Source organism: Chenopodium album, chromosome 11 (assembly GCF_948465745.1).
Source record: "Chenopodium album chromosome 11, dcCheAlbu1.1, whole genome shotgun sequence".
Classification (NCBI taxonomy): domain Eukaryota; kingdom Viridiplantae; phylum Streptophyta; class Magnoliopsida; order Caryophyllales; family Amaranthaceae; genus Chenopodium; species Chenopodium album.
The window spans coordinates 30,257,314-30,270,726 of NC_137844.1; positions in this window are offsets into that span (position 1 = coordinate 30,257,314).

The following is a 13,413-nucleotide window of genomic DNA, read 5'->3' on the forward strand; positions in this document are numbered from 1 at the left end:
TTGACCTTCATTTGATTCAAAAAGCTTGGTTTGAATAGTTTTTACTTTCATTTCATTCAAAAAGCTTGGTTTAAGTGTGTTTGACTTTCATCTGAATCAATTAGCTTCGTTGAATGTATTTGACTTTAATTTGATTCAAAATGCTTTGTTTGATTGTTTTTGACATTCATTTGATTAAAAAAGCTTTGGTTTAATGTGTTCGACTTCCATATGATTCAAAATGCTTTGTTTAAATGTGTTTGAAATTCGTTTGATTCAAAAAGCTTGGTTTAAGTGTGTTTGACTTTCTTTTAATTCAATTAGCTTCGTTGAATGCATTTCTATTTCATTTGATTCATAAAGCTTTGTTTGAATGTGTTTGACTTTCATTTGATTCAAAAAGCTTGGTTTGAATGTGTTTGACTTTCATTTGATTCATTTAGCTTCGTTGAAGTCATTTGACTTTGATTTGATTCCAAAAGCTTTGTTTGAATGTATTTGACTTCCGTTTGATTCAATTAGCTTTAATGAACGCTTTTGACTTTCGTTTGATTTAAAAACCACTGTTTGAATGCTTTGAACTTTCATTTGATTCAAAATGCTTCGTTTGAATATGTATGACTTTCATTTGATTCAAAAAGATTTGTTTAAATGTCTTTGACTTCCATTTGATTCAATTAGCATTGTTGAATGCATTTGACATTCATTTGATTCTAAATGATTTTTTTGAATATATTTGACTATCATTTGATTCAATTAGCTTTGTTGAATGCATTTGACTTTTTTGATTCAAAAATCTTTGTTTGAATTTGTTTGAATTTCATTTGATTCAAAAAGCTTGGTTTAAATGCGTTTGACTTTCATTTGATTCAATTAGCTTTGTTGAATGCATTTGACTTTTATTTGATTCAAAAAGCTTTGTTTGAATGTGTTTAACATTCATTTGATTAAAAAAGCTTTGGTAAAATGAATGTGTTTAACATTCATTTGATTAAAAAAGCTTTGGTTGAATGTAATCGACTTTCATTTGATTCAAAATGCTTTGTTTAAGTTTGTTTGACTTTCATTTGATTCAATTAGCTTCATTGAATGTATTTCTATTTAATTTGATTCAAAAAGCTTTGTTTGAATGTGTTTGACTTTCATTTGATTCAATTAGCTTTGTTGAAAGCATTTGACTTTTATTTGATTCAAAAACCTTTGTTTGAATGTGTTTGACATTCATTTGATTCAAAAAGCTTGGTTTAAGTGTGTTTTACTTTCATTTGATTCTATTAGCTTCGTTGAATGCATTTCTATTTCATCTAATTCAAAAAGCTTTGTTTGAATGTGTTTGACCTTCATTTGATTTAAAAAGCTTGGTTTGAATGTGTTTGACTTTCATTTGATTCATTTAGCTTCGTTGTAGTCATTTGACTTTGATTTGATTCCAAAAGCTTTGTTTGAATGTATTTGACTTCCGTTAGATTTAATTAGCTTTAATGAACACTTTTGACTTTCATTTTATTAATAAACCAGTGTTTAAATGCTTTGAACTTTCATTTGATTCAAAAAGCTTCGTTTGAATATTTATGACTTTGATTTGATTCAAAAAGATTTGTTTAAATGTCTTTGACTTCCATTTGATTCAATTAGCATTGTTGAATGCATTTGGCTTTTATTTGATTCAAAAAGCTTTGTTTGAATGTGTTTGACTTTCATTTGATTAAAAAAGCTTTGTTTGAATGGGTTTGACTTTCATTTGATTCAAAAAGCTTTGTTTGAATGTGTTCGACATTCATTTGATTCAATTAGCTTTGTTGAATACCTTTGACTTTAATTTGATTCCAAATGCTTTATTTGAATGTGTTTGACTTTCATTTGATTCAAAAAGATTGGTTTGAATGTGTTTGACTTTCATTTGATTCAATTAGCTTTGTTGAAAGCATTTGACTTTTATTTGATTCAAAAAGCTTTGTTTGAATGTGTTTGACTTTCATTTGATTCCAAATGCTTTGTTTGAATGTGTTTGACTTTCATTTGATCCAAAAAGATTGGTTTGAATGTGTTTGACTTTCATTTGATTCAATTAGCTTTGTTGAAAGCATTTGACTTTTATTTGATTCAAAAAGCTTTGTTTGAATGTGTTTGACTTTCATTTGATTCCAAATGCTTTGTTTGAATGTGTTTGACTTTCATTTGATCCAAAAAGATTGGTTTGAATGTGTTTGACTTTCATTTGATTCAATTAGCTTTGTTGAAAGCATTTGACTTTTATTTGATTCAAAAAGCCTTGTTTGAATGTGTTTGACTTTTATTTGATTCAAAATGCTTTGTTTGAATTTGTTTGACATTCATTTGATTTAAAAAGCTTGGTTTGAATGCGTTTGACTTTCATTTGATTCAATTACCTTTGTTGAATGCATTTGACTTTCATTTGATTCAAAAAGCTTTCTTTTCATGTGTGTTTGACTTTCATTTGATTCAATTAACTTAAATGAATGCATTTGACTTTCAATTGTTTCATATTGCTTTTTTTGAATGTGTTTGACTTTCATTTGATTCAAAAAGCTTTGTTTAAAAATGTTTGACTTTCATTTGACTCAAAAAGCTTTGATTGAATGTGTTCGACTTTCATTTGATTCAAAAAGCTTTGTTTAAAAATGTTTGACTTTCATTTGACTCAAAAAGCTTTGATTGAATGTGTTCGACTTTCTTTTGATTCAATTAGCTTTGTAGAATGGCTTTGACTTTCATTTGAATCTAAATGTTTTGTTTGAATGTGTTTGACTTTCATTTCTTTCAATTAGCTTTGTTGAATGCCTTTGAATTTCATTTGATTTAAGAAGCTTTGTTTGATTGTCTTTGACTTTCTTTTTATTTGGAAATTTTGGTTTTAATGTGTTTGACTGAATCTGATTCAATTAGATTTGTTGAATGCCTTTGACTTTCATTTGATTCAAAAAGCTTTGTTTGAAGGTGTTTGACTTTCATTTGATTCAAAATGCTTGGTTTGAATGTGTTTGACTTTTATGTGATTTAATTAGCTTAGTTCAATGCCTTTGACTTTTATTTGATTCAAAAAGCTTTGTTCGAATGTGTTTGACTTTTATTTGATTCAAAAAGCTCGCTTTAAGTGTGTTTGACTTTCATTTGATTCAATTAGCTTCATTGAATTCATTTCTATTTCATTTGATTCAAAAAGCTTTGTTTGAATGTGTTTGACTTTCATTTGATTCATTTAGCTTTCTTGAAAGCATTTGACTTTTACTTGATTCAAAACGCTTTTTTTGAATGTGTTTGACTTTCATTTGATTTAAAAAGCGGTTTGAATGTTTTTGAGTTTCATTTGATTCAAAAAGCTTTGTTTGAATGTGTTCGACATTCGTTTGATTCAATTAGCGTTTTTGAATGCCTTTGACTTGCATTTGATTAAAAATGCTTTGTTTGAATGTGTTTGATTTTCATTTAATCCAATTAGCTTTGTTGAATGCATTTGACTTTCATGTGATTCAAAAAGCGCTGTTTGAATATGTTTGACTTTCAATTGATTCTTTTGGATTCGTTGAATGCATTTGACTTTCATTTTATTCCAACGGCTTTGTTTGAATGTGTTTGACTTTCATTTGATTCAATTAGCGTTGTTGAAAGCATTTGACTTTTATTTTATTCAAAAACCTTTGTTTGTATGTGTTTGACTTTTATTTGATTCAAAAAGCTTGGTTTAAGTGTGTTTGACTTTCATTTGATTCTATTAGCTTCGTTGAATGCATTTCTATTTCATCTAATTCAAAAAGCTTTGTTTGAATGTGTTTGACTTTCTTTTGATTCAAAAAGTTGGTTTCAATGTGTTTGACTTTCATTTGATTCATTTAGCTTCGTTGAAGTCATTTGACTTTGATTTGATTCCAAAAGCTTTGTTTGAATGTATTTGACTTCCATTAGATTCAATTAGCTTTAATGAACACTTTTGACTTTCATTTTATTCAAAAACTAGTGTTTGAATGCTTTGAACTTTCATTTGATTCAAAAAGCTTCGTTTGAATGTTTAAGACTTTGATTTGATTCAAAAAGATTTGTTTAAATGTCTTTAACTTCCATTTGATTCAATTTGCATTGTTTAATGCATTTGACTTTTATTTGATTCAAAAAGCTTTGTTTGAATGTGTTTGACTTTCATTTGATTAAAAAAGCTTTGTTTGAATGGGTTTGACTTTCATTTGATTTAAAAGCTTTGTGTGAATGCATTCGACATTCATTTGATTCAATTAGCTTTGTTGAATACCTTTGACTTTAATTTGATTCCAAATGCTTTGTTTGAATGTGTTTGACTTTCATTTTATTCAAAAAGACGGGTTTGAATGTGTTCGACTTTCATTTGATTCAATTAGCTTTGTTGAAAGAATTTGACTTTTATTTGATTCAAAAAGCTTTGTTTGAATGTGTTTGACTTTCATTTGATTTCAAATGCTTTGTTTGAATGTGTTTGACTTTCATTTGATTCAAAAAGATTGGTTTGAATGTGTTTGACTTTCAATTGATTCAATTAGCTTTGTTGAAAGCATTTGACTTTTATTTGATTCAAAAACCTTTGTTTGAATGTGTTTGACTTTTATTTGATTCAAAATGCTTTTTTGAATGTGTTAGACATTCATTTGATTCAAAATGCTTGGTTTGAATGCGTTTTACTTTCATTTGATTCAATTATCTTCGTTGAATGCATTTGACTTTCATTTGATTTAAAAAGCTTTCTTTGCATGTGTGTTTGACTTTCTTTTATTCAATTAGCTTTAATGAATGCATTTGACTTTCATTTGTTTCATATTGCTTTTTTTTAATGTGTTTGACTTTCATTTGATTCAAAAAGCTTTGTTTAAATATGTTTGACTTTCATTTAACTCAAAAAGCTTTGATTGAATGTGTTCGACTTTCATTTGATTCAATTAGCTTTGTAGAATGGCTTTGACTTTCATTTGAATCAAAATACTTTGTTTGAATGTGTTTGACTTTCATTTCTTTCAATTAGCTTTGTTGAATGCCTTTGAATTTCATTTGATTTAAGAAGCTTTGTTTGATTGTCTTTGACTTTCTTTTGATTTGGAAATTTTGGTTTTAATGTGCTTGAATGTAATCTGATTCAATTAGATTTGTTGAATGCCTTTGACTTTCATTTGATTCAAAAAGCTTTGTTTGAAGGTGTTTGACTTTTATTTGATTCAAAATGCTTGGTTTGAATGTGTTTGACTTTTATGTGATTTAATTAGCTTAGTTCAATGCCTTTGAATTTTATTTGATTCAAAAAGCTTTGTTCGAATGTGTTTGACTTTAATTTGATTCAAAAAGCTCGGTTTAAGTGTGTTTGACTTTCATTTGATTCAATTAGCTTCGTTGAATTCATATCTATTTCATTTGATTCAAAAAGCTTTGTTTGAATGTGTTTGACTTTCATTTGATTCATTTAGCTTTCTTTAAAGCATTTGACTTTTACTTGATTCAAAACGCTTTGTTTGAATGTGTTTGACTTTCATTTGATTCAAAATGCGGTTTGAATCTGCTTGAGTTTCATTTAATTCAAACGCGGTTTGAATGTGTTTGACTTTCATTTGATTTAAACGCGGTTTGAATGTGTTTGACTTTCATTTGATTCAAAAAGCTTTGTTTAATGTGTTTGACTTTCATTTTATTCAAAAAGCTTGGTTTGAATTTGTTTGACTTTCATTTGATTCATTTAGCTTCGTTGAATGCGTTTGACTTTCATTTGATTCCAAAAGCTTTTTTTGAATGTATTTGACTTTCATTTGATTTCAAAAGCTTGGTTTGAATGTGTTTGACTTTCATTTAACTCAAAAAGCTTTGATTGAATGTCTTCGACTTTTATTTGATTCAATTAGCTTCGTTTGAATGTGTTTGACTTTCATTTGATTCAATTAGCTTTGTAGAATAAATTTGACTTTAATTTGATTCAAAATGCTTTGTTTGAGTGTGTTTGACATTCATTTGATTAAAAAAGCTTTGGTTGAATGTGTTCGACTTTCATTTGATTCAAAATGCTTTGTTTTAATGTGTTTGAAATTCATTTGATTCTAAAAGCTTGGTTTAAGTGTGTTTGACTTTTATTTAATTCAATTAGCTTCGTTGAATGCATTTCTATTTCATTTGATTCAAAAAGCTTTGTTTGAATGTGTTTGACTTTCAATTGATTCAAAAAGCTTGGTTTGAATGTGTTTGACTTTCATTTAATTCATTTAGCTTCGTTGATGTCATTTGACTTTTATTTCATTCCAAAAGCTTTGTTTGTATGTATTTGACTTCCGTTTGATTTAGTTAGCTTTAATGAACGCTTTTTACTTTCGTTTGATTTAAAAACCAGTGTTTGAATGCTTTGAACTTCATTTGATTCAAAAAGCTTGTTTGAATGTGTATGACTTTCGTTTGATTCAAAAAGATTTGTTTAAATGCCTTTGACATCCATTTGATTCAATTAGCTTTGTTGAATGCATTTGACTTTTATTTGATTCAAAAAGCTTTGTTTGAATGTATTTGACTTTCATTTGATTAAAAAAGCTTTGTTGGAATGGGTTTGACTTTCATTTGATTCAAAAAACTTTGTTTGAATGTGCTCGACATTCATTTGATCCAATTAGCTTTGTTGAATGCAATTAACTTTCATTTGATTCAAAAAACTTTGTTTGAATGTGTATGACTTTCATTTGATTCAAAATGCTTTATTTGAATGTGTTTGACATTCATTTGATTCAAAAAACTTGGTTTGAATGTGTTTTACTTTCATTTGATTTAATTATCTTCGTTGAATGCATTTGACTTTCATTTGACTCAAAAAGCTTTCTTTGCATGTGTGTTTTACTTTCATTTGATTCAATTAGCTTTAATGAATGCATTTGACTTTCATTTGTTTCATAAAGGTTTTTTTGAATGTGTTTGACTTTCATTTGATTCAAAAAGCTTGGTTTAAATATGTTTGACTTTCATATGACTCAATAAGCTTTGATTGAATGTGTTCGACTTTCATTTGATTCAATTAGCTTTGTTGAATGGCTTTGACTTTCATTCGATTCTAAATGCTTTTTTTTATGTGTTTGGCTTTCATTTGTTTCAAGTAGCTTTGTTGAATGCCTTTGATTATCATTTGATTCAAAAAGCTTTGTTTGAATGTCTTTGACTTTCTTTTGATTTGGAAAGCTTGGTTTTAATGTGTCGGACTGTAATCTAATTCAATTAGATTTGTTGAATGCATTTGACTTTCATTTGATTCAAAAAGCTTTGTTTGAATGTGTTTGACTTTCATTTGATTCATTTAGCATTGTTGAAAACATTTGACTTTTATTTGATTCAAAAAGCTTTTGTTTGAATGTGTTCGACTTTAATTTGATTAAAAAAGCTTTGTTTTAATGGGTTTGACTTTCATTTGATTAAAAAAGCTTTGTTTGAATGTGTTCGACATTCATTTGATTCAATTAGCATTGTTGAATACCTTTGACTTTCATTTGATTCAAAATGCTTTGTTTGAATGTGTTTTACTTTCATTAGATTCAAAAAGATTGGTTTGAATGTGTTTGACTTTCATTTTATTTAATTAGCTTTGTTAAAAGCATTTGACTTTTATTTGATTCAAAAAGCTTTCTTTGAATGTGTTTGACTTTCATTTGATTAAAAAAAGGTTTGTTCGAATGTGCTTGTCTTTCATTTAATGCAAAAGGCTTTGTTTGAATGTGTTGACTTTTATTTAATTCAATTAGCTTTGTTCGAATGTGTTCGATTTTCATTTGATTCAATTAGCTTTGTTGATTACCTTTGACTTTCATTTAATTCAAAAATCTTTGTTTTAATGTGTTCGACATTCATTTGATTCAATTAGCATTGTTGAATGCCTTTGACTTTCATTTGATTCAAAATGCTTTGTTTGAATGTGTTTGACTTTCATTTGATTCAAAAAGCTTGGTTTGAATGTGTTTGACTTTCATTTAATTCAATTAGCTTTGTTGAATGCACTTGACTTTTATGTGATTCAAAAAGCTTTGTTTGAATGTGTTTGACTTTCATTTGATTCAATTAGCTTTGTTGATTCCATTTAAATTTCATTTCGTTCAAAAAGCTTTGTTTGAATGTGTTTGACTTTCATTTGATTCAAAATTCTTTGTTAGAATGTGTTTGACCTTCATTTTATTCATAAAGCTTAGTTTGAACATTTTTCACTTTCATTTGATTCAAAAAGTTTTTTTTAAGTGTGTTTGACTTTGATTTTAATCAATTAGCTTCGTTGAATGCAATTCTATTTCATTTGATTTAAAAAGCTTTGTTTGAATTTGTTTGACTTTCATTTGAATCAATTAGCTTTTTTGAAAGCATTTGATATTCATTTGATTCAATTAGCGTTTTTGAATGCCTTTGACTTGCATTTTATTAAAAATGCTTTGTTTGAATGTGTTTGATTTTCATTTAATCCAATTAGCTTTAGTGAATGCATTTGACTTTCATGTGATTCACAAAGCGCTGTTTGAATATGTTTGACTTTTAATTGATTCTTTTGGATTCGTTGAATGCATTTGACTTTCATTTGATTCCAAAGGCATTGTTTGAATGTGTTTGTCTTTCATTTGATTCAATTAGCGTTGTTGAAAGCATTTGACTTTTATTTTTATTCAAAAACATTTGTTTGTATGTGTTTGACTTTTATTTGATTCAAAAAGCTTGGTTTTAGTGTGTTTGACTTTCATTTGATTCTATTAGCTTCGTTGAATGCATTTCTATTTCATCTAATTCAAAAAGCTTTGTTTGAATGTGTTTGACTTTCTTTTGATTCAAAAAGTTGGTTTGAATGTGTTTGACTTTCATTTGATTCATTTAGCTTCGTTGAAGTCATTTGACTTTGATTTGATTCCAAAAGCTTTGTTTGAATGTATTTGACTTCCATTAGATTCAATTAGCTTTAATGAACACTTTTGACTTTCATTTTATTCAAAAACCAGTGTTTGAATGCTTTGAACTTTCATTTGATTCAAAAAGCTTCGTTTGAATGTTTATGACTTTGATTTGATTCAAAAAGATTTGTTTAAATGTCTTTAACTTCCATTTGATTCAATTAGCATTGTTTAATGCATTTTACTTTTATTTGATTCAAAAAGCTTTGTTTGAATGTGTTTGACTTTCATTTGATTAAAAAAAGCTTTGTTTGAATGGGTTTGACTTTCATTTGATTTAAAAAGCTTTGTGTGAATGTGTTCGACATTCATTTGATTCAATTACCTTTGTTGAATGGCTTTGACTTTCATTCGATTCTAAATGCTTTTTTTTATGTGTTTGGCTTTCATTTGTTTCAAGTAGCTTTGTTGAATGCCTTTGAATATCATTTGATTCAAAAAGCTTTGTTTGAATGTCTTTGACTTTCTTTTGATTTGGAAAGCTTGGTTTTAATGTGTCGGACTGTAATCTAATTCAATTAGATTTGTTGAATGCATTTGACTTTCATTTGATTCAAAAAGCTTTGTTTGAATGTGTTTGACTTTCATTTGATTCATTTAGCATTGTTGAAAACATTTGACTTTTATTTGATTCAAAAAGCTTTTGTTTGAATGTGTTCGACTTTAATTTGATTAAAAAAGCTTTGTTTTAATGGGTTTGACTTTCATTTGATTAAAAAAGCTTTGTTTGAATGTGTTCGACATTCATTTGATTCAATTAGCATTGTTGAATACCTTTGACTTTCATTTGATTCAAAATGCTTTGTTTGAATGTGTTTTACTTTCATTAGATTCAAAAAGATTGGTTTGAATGTGTTTGACTTTCATTTTATTTAATTAGCTTTGTTAAAAGCATTTGACTTTTATTTGATTCAAAAAGCTTTCTTTGAATGTGTTTGACTTTCATTTGATTAAAAAAAGGTTTGTTCGAATGTGCTTGTCTTTCATTTAATGCAAAAGGCTTTGTTTGAATGTGTTGACTTTTATTTAATTCAATTAGCTTTGTTCGAATGTGTTCGATTTTCATTTGATTCAATTAGCTTTGTTGATTACCTTTGACTTTCATTTAATTCAAAAATCTTTGTTTTAATGTGTTCGACATTCATTTGATTCAATTAGCATTGTTGAATGCCTTTGACTTTCATTTGATTCAAAATGCTTTGTTTGAATGTGTTTGACTTTCATTTGATTCAAAAAGCTTGGTTTGAATGTGTTTGACTTTCATTTAATTCAATTAGCTTTGTTGAATGCACTTGACTTTTATGTGATTCAAAAAGCTTTGTTTGAATGTGTTTGACTTTCATTTGATTCAATTAGCTTTGTTGATTCCATTTAAATTTCATTTCGTTCAAAAAGCTTTGTTTGAATGTGTTTGACTTTCATTTGATTCAAAATTCTTTGTTAGAATGTGTTTGACCTTCATTTTATTCATAAAGCTTAGTTTGAACATTTTTCACTTTCATTTGATTCAAAAAGTTTTTTTTAAGTGTGTTTGACTTTGATTTTAATCAATTAGCTTCGTTGAATGCAATTCTATTTCATTTGATTTAAAAAGCTTTGTTTGAATTTGTTTGACTTTCATTTGAATCAATTAGCTTTTTTGAAAGCATTTGATATTCATTTGATTCAATTAGCGTTTTTGAATGCCTTTGACTTGCATTTTATTAAAAATGCTTTGTTTGAATGTGTTTGATTTTCATTTAATCCAATTAGCTTTAGTGAATGCATTTGACTTTCATGTGATTCACAAAGCGCTGTTTGAATATGTTTGACTTTTAATTGATTCTTTTGGATTCGTTGAATGCATTTGACTTTCATTTGATTCCAAAGGCATTGTTTGAATGTGTTTGTCTTTCATTTGATTCAATTAGCGTTGTTGAAAGCATTTGACTTTTATTTTTATTCAAAAACATTTGTTTGTATGTGTTTGACTTTTATTTGATTCAAAAAGCTTGGTTTTAGTGTGTTTGACTTTCATTTGATTCTATTAGCTTCGTTGAATGCATTTCTATTTCATCTAATTCAAAAAGCTTTGTTTGAATGTGTTTGACTTTCTTTTGATTCAAAAAGTTGGTTTGAATGTGTTTGACTTTCATTTGATTCATTTAGCTTCGTTGAAGTCATTTGACTTTGATTTGATTCCAAAAGCTTTGTTTGAATGTATTTGACTTCCATTAGATTCAATTAGCTTTAATGAACACTTTTGACTTTCATTTTATTCAAAAACCAGTGTTTGAATGCTTTGAACTTTCATTTGATTCAAAAAGCTTCGTTTGAATGTTTATGACTTTGATTTGATTCAAAAAGATTTGTTTAAATGTCTTTAACTTCCATTTGATTCAATTAGCATTGTTTAATGCATTTTACTTTTATTTGATTCAAAAAGCTTTGTTTGAATGTGTTTGACTTTCATTTGATTAAAAAAAGCTTTGTTTGAATGGGTTTGACTTTCATTTGATTTAAAAAGCTTTGTGTGAATGTGTTCGACATTCATTTGATTCAATTAGCTTTGTTGAATACCTTTGACTTTAATTTGATTCCAAATGCTTTGTTTGAATATGTTTGACTTTCATTTTATTCAAAAAGATGGGTTTGAATGTGTTCGACTTTCATTTGATTCAATTAGCTTTGTTGAAAGAATTTGACTTTTATTTGATTCAAAAAGCTTTGTTTGAATGTGTTTGACTTTCATTTGATTTCAAATGCTTTGTTTGAATGTGTTTGACTTTCATTTGATTCAAAAAGATTGGTTTGAATGTGTTTGACATTCATTTGATTCAATTAGCTTTGTTGAAAGCATTTGACTTTTATTTGATTCAAAAACCTTTGTTTGAATGTGTTTGACTTTTATTTGATTCAAAATGCTTTTTTGAATGTGTTAGACATTCATTTGATTCAAAATGCTTGGTTTGAATGCGTTTTACTTTCATTTGATTCAATTATCTTCGTTGAATGCATTTGACTTTCATTTGATTTAAAAAGCTTTCTTTGCATGTGTGTTTGACTTTCTTTTATTCAATTAGCTTAAATGAATGCATTTGACTTTCATTTGTTTCATATTGCTTTTTTTTAATGTGTTCGACTTTCATTTGATTCAAAAAGCTTTGTTTAAAAATGTTTGACTTTCATTTGACTCAAAAAGCTTTGATTGAATGTGTTCGACTTTCTTTTGATTCAATTAGCTTTGTAGAATGGCTTTGACTTTCATTTGAATCTAAATGTTTTGTTTGAATGTGTTTGACTTTCATTTCTTTCAATTAGCTTTGTTGAATGCCTTTGAATTTCATTTGATTTAAGAAGCTTTGTTTGATTGTCTTTGACTTTCTTTTTATTTGGAAATTTTGGTTTTAATGTGTTTGACTGAATCTGATTCAATTAGATTTGTTGAATGCCTTTGACTTTCGTTTGATTCAAAAAGCTTTGTTTGAAGGTGTTTGACTTTCATTTGATTCAAAATGCTTGGTTTGAATGTGTTTGACTTTTATGTGATTTAATTAGCTTAGTTCAATGCCTTTGACTTTTATTTGATTCAAAAAGCTTTGTTCGAATGTGTTTGACTTTTATTTGATTCAAAAAGCTCGCTTTAAGTGTGTTTGACTTTCATTTGATTCAATTAGCTTCATTGAATTCATTTCTATTTCATTTGATTCAAAAAGCTTTGTTTGAATGTGTTTGACTTTCATTTGATTCATTTAGCTTTCTTGAAAGCATTTGACTTTTACTTGATTCAAAAAACTTTGTTTGAATGTGTATGACTTTCATTTGATTCAAAATGCTTTATTTGAATGTGTTTGACATTCATTTGATTCAAAAAACTTGGTTTGAATGTGTTTTACTTTCATTTGATTTAATTATCTTCGTTGAATGCATTTGACTTTCATTTGACTCAAAAAGCTTTCTTTGCATGTGTGTTTTACTTTCATTTGATTCAATTAGCTTTAATGAATGCATTTGACTTTCATTTGTTTCATAAAGGTTTTTTTGAATGTGTTTGACTTTCATTTGATTCAAAAAGCTTGGTTTAAATATATTTGACTTTCATATGACTCAATAAGCTTTGATTGAATGTGTTCGACTTTCATTTGATTCAATTAGCTTTGTTGAATGGCTTTGACTTTCATTCGATTCTAAATGCTTTTTTTTATGTGTTTGGCTTTCATTTGTTTCAAGTAGCTTTGTTGAATGCCTTTGAATATCATTTGATTCAAAAAGCTTTGTTTGAATGTCTTTGACTTTCTTTTGATTTGGAAAGCTTGGTTTTAATGTGTCGGACTGTAATCTAATTCAATTAGATTTGTTGAATGCATTTGACTTTCATTTGATTCAAAAAGCTTTGTTTGAATGTGTTTGACTTTCATTTGATTCATTTAGCATTGTTGAAAACATTTGACTTTTATTTGATTCAAAAAGCTTTTGTTTGAATGTGTTCGACTTTAATTTGATTAAAAAAGCTTTGTTTTAATGGGTTTGACTTTCA